Here is a 6,000-nt window from a genome sequence, read left to right as displayed (position 1 = left end):
GTTGGTCGCTTGCCGTTGCATTGCTGGCCGGCAGACGTCAATCAAGTATCTGAACGTCGTTTCTGATACCCGGAAAGACTGCTTGAAATGCCGGCTGCCAAGGTTTGGTAGCGTTTTCTCGAACCATTGTTCATGGCGACGATAGGCCCAGACCCGTCACTGAACTGCGCGTCGCGATGAAGCGAGCGCCGTCAACAGGCAGTTGTTGGCGATGAGACGCCGCCGTATATCGCGCACTTTTTTGCTTGACGCCTCGACGTCCATTTCTAACGATGCCACTGCAGCAATCGCCAGTGCTATTTCATACTTTTTCGCGCATCTTCAGCGTCGTAGCTCATCTTCACAATCGTTGCTTTGAAAACAGGCGAGAACACTAAACCTAACGAACTGAAGCAAGGGCAACAACGAAGAATCGACGCCAACATGCGGTATACGAAGCGGCACACATGGTGGCCATCATTACAATAAATACGGCTGTATTTGGTAAAGTAATGCCTTTACTGCGCGTGCATTTTGTTTTGATGTTTCTATGTATCAAAAAAAAATATTGCTGAAAAAATATATATAAATTTATTATAAGACGCATTTGAGCCACATTTTTTTATTACTTGCGAGGCGATGGCAGCGCTAAGGATACGTTGCGGTTTCTGTTAAAAGCTTCAACGGAGACCATCTGGAGACCGTGTAGCACCGACACATCTCCCTTGAACTAATGGGCCTTTGAAAGCTCAATGCTCCTTAACCTCAAAGGACTTTGAAAGTGCCCGTGTGACTGGGGTATTAGTCCTCGGGCCAAAGGAAACGCTGAGTGGCGACTGGCCTTGCACTGGCAGTGGCCCAAGGAAGCATGTCAACTTGAGCGACGATTCTTGCAGTTTGGTCCACGCATCTTGGTGCTGTACGTAGGTGGCTCAAGTGATAATAGAAACTGGGCAGGCTGTGTCTAGCTGCATCTGGGATACTACTCTAGCCCAGTGTAGAAAGCATATCATTGGCTTTAGAGTGTGAATGTTTCCGACAAAATTACCTACAGTTCCAAAGAAGAATAGACTTTCCGATCCCGGATCGTTGACATTTCCTGATGACTGATGCACCGCATTTATTTCAGCGAACTGCAGGTTCCTTCGTTTTGTTGTTTGCCTTTATCGGAGACATCTTGCGAATATGGCCGTGCTGCTGGCACTGGTAGCCCTTCACCGAGCTGAATCGACACGTCCCGTGGTCGTGTCCCATGTTTCGACATCTGAAACATGCTGACCTGGCCTCCCGACTTTCACGTGGAGCGCACATGTTTCTTAACATGCGTACGCCTTGATCCTCAGGTACCACCCTCATCGTCTTCACATCTTTTTCCACCATTTCCGCCACTCGAGCAAGTTCCTCCGCTTCGTTTTCTGTCGAGGATGCCTTTTTTATCAATTGACAAAGTACCGCGTGATCCTGCATGCCACAGACTATCCGGCCACGGAGCATTTTATGTAAAGGAGAGCTGAAGTTGCTGGTATGCGGTATCTGCCGAATGGTTACAAGTAAATTTTTGACTGGTTCTTCCGGCATTAATTGCGTAGAAAAATTTGTAGGATTAGGCTATTTCGTTCTGGCTGGACGAAAAATGCCTATGCAGTATGTCGAGCGCTTCGTTATAACTAAGTTCGTTCTCTTTCGTTAGCGTACAGCGTCCACCAACAACGGCAACGGAGTGGGTGCCTAGCCCTGCTACGAGCAATGCTCGCTTTTTTTTTTTTTTGTCCTTGATGCCACTCTCTTTGAAGCAAGCTTCCTTTCTTTCTTCCTTTCTTTCTTTCTTTCTTTCTTTCTTTCTTTCTCTTTCTTTATTAGAACTAGTTGGATATGCGGACGCTTCTAATCGGATATGCGGACACTGGTCCGCAGCTTTCTCGAACTGCGACGGGCTTGTGTTTCTGGCCATGGCTTCCATGGGGTGGTCGGTGGGGCTGGCTTATCCCAGCTTCGTCGCCGCTGAAACGACCATGTACTTCCGGAAAACGGGAACCAAAAGCAGAACGTCTATTGCAGATAGCCGTAACATGAAGCACTTGTTCAGGAAAGGGAACGGGAAGAAGGAGGATGTGGGAAAGACAGCGATAACAGGAACATGTAGAACGACAAGAGTGGGACATCGGCATGTGCTGTGCACGAAGGTACAACACCTTGCATCGCAGCTTTTCAAGCTTGGTTTAAATAAGCAATCGCAGGCAGGTCGTAACGAGCTATTTATGTGGGAACTCCTTATTCAACTACGTATCGAAAATATCGAAAACCGCTCACGGAAGGATAATTAAATCTATTACGGCATTCCTGATCCTTCCAGCTCGGAAACCACTGCCAACCCAGAAATATTGATCGTGGATCTGAGCCGTGATAGGTTGCTACAGCTTTTTGATCAAAAAGAAATATAACATGCACATCGCATCGGTGGTTCGCAGAAGGTAAAGGCGTTCAGTTTTCTCTCCGCTTTTTGACCTTGTTCAGTGGTTCAAAGAGCTACTTTTTTGATGCCACCTGGAATGGTGTGAAAGAGGTAGCACAGCAGTTAAATCGCCACAAACAGGAAAAGCGCTTCGCTGTTGACGTTCTTCTTTTTTCTATAATATACAACAGCGTGCGGAGTTTCCTCCCAAAGCGCGAATTGGTGTCGAACACGTTCTTATCAACCGGTAGTGACATAATATTACTAACTCAAACGTGACTGAGCAGTGACGTTACTGATAGCTAAGTTTCAACAGACAATCCCTGTTTCGGCCTTATAGGAACAACCGTGCAAGAACCCGTAGTAGTGGTGTACCAGTCGCAGTTCGCAAGCAGTTGCCATGCTCACTAATTACCGTTAGGTCCAATATTGATTTGTTATGGTTGATAATCCGTACCTTTCCAAAAAAAGTGTTACTTCGTGCCTGTTACAGACCCACCAGTTCCACTTCTCATTTCACCGATAAACTTAACAACGTCATAAGCTAACTGGTAACAGCCCGCCCAGACGCGCAAATTCTGCTCTTCGGTGATTTCAACTTCCCGCAAATGGACCGGTGTAACACAACATTATTAGCAGTATTCGGACACAAAGAGACCAAGAATTTTGTCGATTTCTGCCTTAACGTTAACCTTTCCCAGCTAGTAACTGAACCAACCAGAGTTTCACATCAAACTGCTACCGTCCGCAATCTCGTACTATATAATCTACCACTCTGACAGCCTTTCATCCATTTGATATTTACCCGAGATCAGTGATCCTAACGTCATCCATGCCACTTCATAGATTGATTTGTTAGTACCGGATCCCTTTAAGAAAGTAATATCTCTATAAAACAAAGGAAATTGCGAAGCAATAACTGAAGCTATGAAAACATAATTTCCTGTATTTGAAACAACTTTCCAAGGTCATTCCATTAACATCAACTTGAGGCGCTTCAAAAACAAACTGAGTGAACTTACAAACAAATTTGTTCCTAGCGTGACGTCTTGTTCCTCTCAGCAAAAAACAATGGTTCACGAAAGCCCTAAAACACCCAGAAAATAAAAAAGCGTCTTTTTCGCGCTGCCAAGCAAAGCGGACGCTCACGCGCCTGGGATAAACATTACGGAGCTGAACATAGCTACACTGACGTACTGCGTGACTGTAAACACTCCTTTTACCACAATGGTCTATCTAACCTAATAATTAATTATCCTAATAATAATATTAATGTCGATAAAGTCCCTCATCAGCGTCTAATATCGAAACACACAAGGCTTCACTTACATCATGATGCTTCGAATTGGATTATACAATTCTTTAGCAACCGCCCCCAATCTATCATAATAAATAATCAACTATCTAGCCCTGTGTTCGTATCATCAGCCGTCCCTATAGGATCGGTTCTTGGCCCTCTGTTATTTTCTATATATATTAATTACTTAACGTTCTATTCAGTGGGCTACCGTGGTCCTTTTTCACTTCTTTGTAATTAGGTTCTATATTTTTCTAACCTCATTGTTTCAGTACTGTCGCTCGTTGTCATTGGCGTTCTGTGCCATTTGCATTCATCTCCCGCTCCCTGTAACTATTGTGCGACTCATACGCGTTCTAGAAGGCTTTTATGATTGATGCGTTCTTTGTCAAAACCATACAACGTGCTTATTCAGTCCCGTTCAGTTTATTGATCTTAACGAACCCCGGAGGGGGTACTACGTAAACGGTGGGTTTTACGTAGGTTCCGCATTATGTACGCATTATTAGCTATCAGCAAAGTGATCAATCACACGCTGTTGGAAAAAACACGGGTAAGCCAAAAATGTCAGCAGGAAGGCAGTTCCAGTCTTTAGTTGTTCGAGGAATGAACGAGGCGCAACAATGAGCGGTTCGCGCACGCGGGCGTGCGGCTCGCTGCGGATGACTAGTGCGGTGAGAGATGTGTGCTGAGGGAACGATGTAGGGCGCACGAAGAAGGGTGCTGAAAAACAAGTTGCGACAGAGCCCAAAACTAGCAATGCGTCGGCGATTAGACAGTAATGTTTATGCAGATTCTGCTTTAAGTGACGAAACATTGACATCGTATGAATCTTGTGAACGAATGAACCTAGCAGGGCAGTTCCGAAGAGATTCAAGTGAGCTGATGAGACGTGCTTGATGTGGGCTCCAGATGGTAAATGCATATTCCAGTTTGGCGTGAAGAAGGGATTTGTATAAGTAGTTTTGCGTTTAGTGTAGCCTGACGGAAATTACGCTTTAAAAAACCCAGTGCCTTATTACCAGATGATATCAAGTCAGAAATATGTTTATGCCAGGACAGATCATGGCACACAGTGACAGCTAGGTACTTATATATGACTCGACTTCGAGAGGCAGGCTTCCGATTTTGTAAAGAAATAGCAGGGGATTGCTTTTACATACATGTACGTGTCTTTAGATTTTTTTTTTCCATTAAGTGTCATTAACCGATCGTCACTCTATGTTAGTGTATTGGTGAGGTCTTTTTCCAGGGCTGCTCGATTGTAGGTGCCACGTATAGTGCGATAAATGATACAGTCATCGTCGAACATTCGAATATTAGAGGACACATGTATGTCGGGCATTCTACTATGAAATTTGACCATTCCGAACGAATACAAACTGCAAGGTAATAAAGTACAAGCAGCTGGATAAAAACAACATTAACATTAATGAGAACAATCACGCCACTAAATAAATGTGGAGCAGAAATATCCCCAGAAATACATGAGAGAAGAAATTATACAATATTTACAATGCCACATTCACATGCTTGCAATATTAGCATACATGCAAATGGGAAACCATGTGATGCCAGTAAAATGCCGGACAGGGCGCTAAGCAGAATGTATTATAATTGAATGCATGGCAATTGCGCTTTGTCACTTACCAAGACGTGAGGCGAGGGCTAGCGGGAGTGATGGACCAGATACTCTTACTTTATTGCATTAGTGAAATGTGGCAGGATGCATCATGAGTCAATAAAAAACCATCAAAATGTATGCATGTAATATTAAAAAGGATGCGGTTCCCACATTCGATGCTTGCAAATAGTGAAGTGTCATGTTTCCTTCTGGTTGTTGATGGAATGCACACTTTGAAATAGTATCCTAAGCTTGCAGGGCGTTGAAATTTGCTCACCGAAATTTAGAATGTCGCGAGTCCGAGCTAAAATGGAATGCGTTTACAACGTGTGTAAGACCGATATTAAAGTATGCCTGCCTTGCATAGGATCCATCGAAAACCACTTTGATTTCACAAATGGATTATATTCGTTTAAAGAAGAGCGGCCAGGCATGCCCTGGGCAGGTATAGAAGAGTGTAGAGCGTTATTATGATGAACCAAGAATTGCGTTGGAAAACTAAGGTTAAATCTATTCCTTTTTCAAATGTTCTACAGCAAGTGTGGAATTATCAAATAAACTTGCCTAAGGAAACCGTTTTATATTTCCAAATAATACGTTTATACCCCAAAAATACGTGAATACAGACCCAGGACGTGCCTGGTCGCT

Source organism: Dermacentor andersoni, chromosome 2, assembly GCF_023375885.2.
Source record: "Dermacentor andersoni chromosome 2, qqDerAnde1_hic_scaffold, whole genome shotgun sequence".
NCBI lineage: Eukaryota > Metazoa > Arthropoda > Arachnida > Ixodida > Ixodidae > Dermacentor > Dermacentor andersoni.
This window is presented reverse-complemented; position numbering follows the sequence as displayed.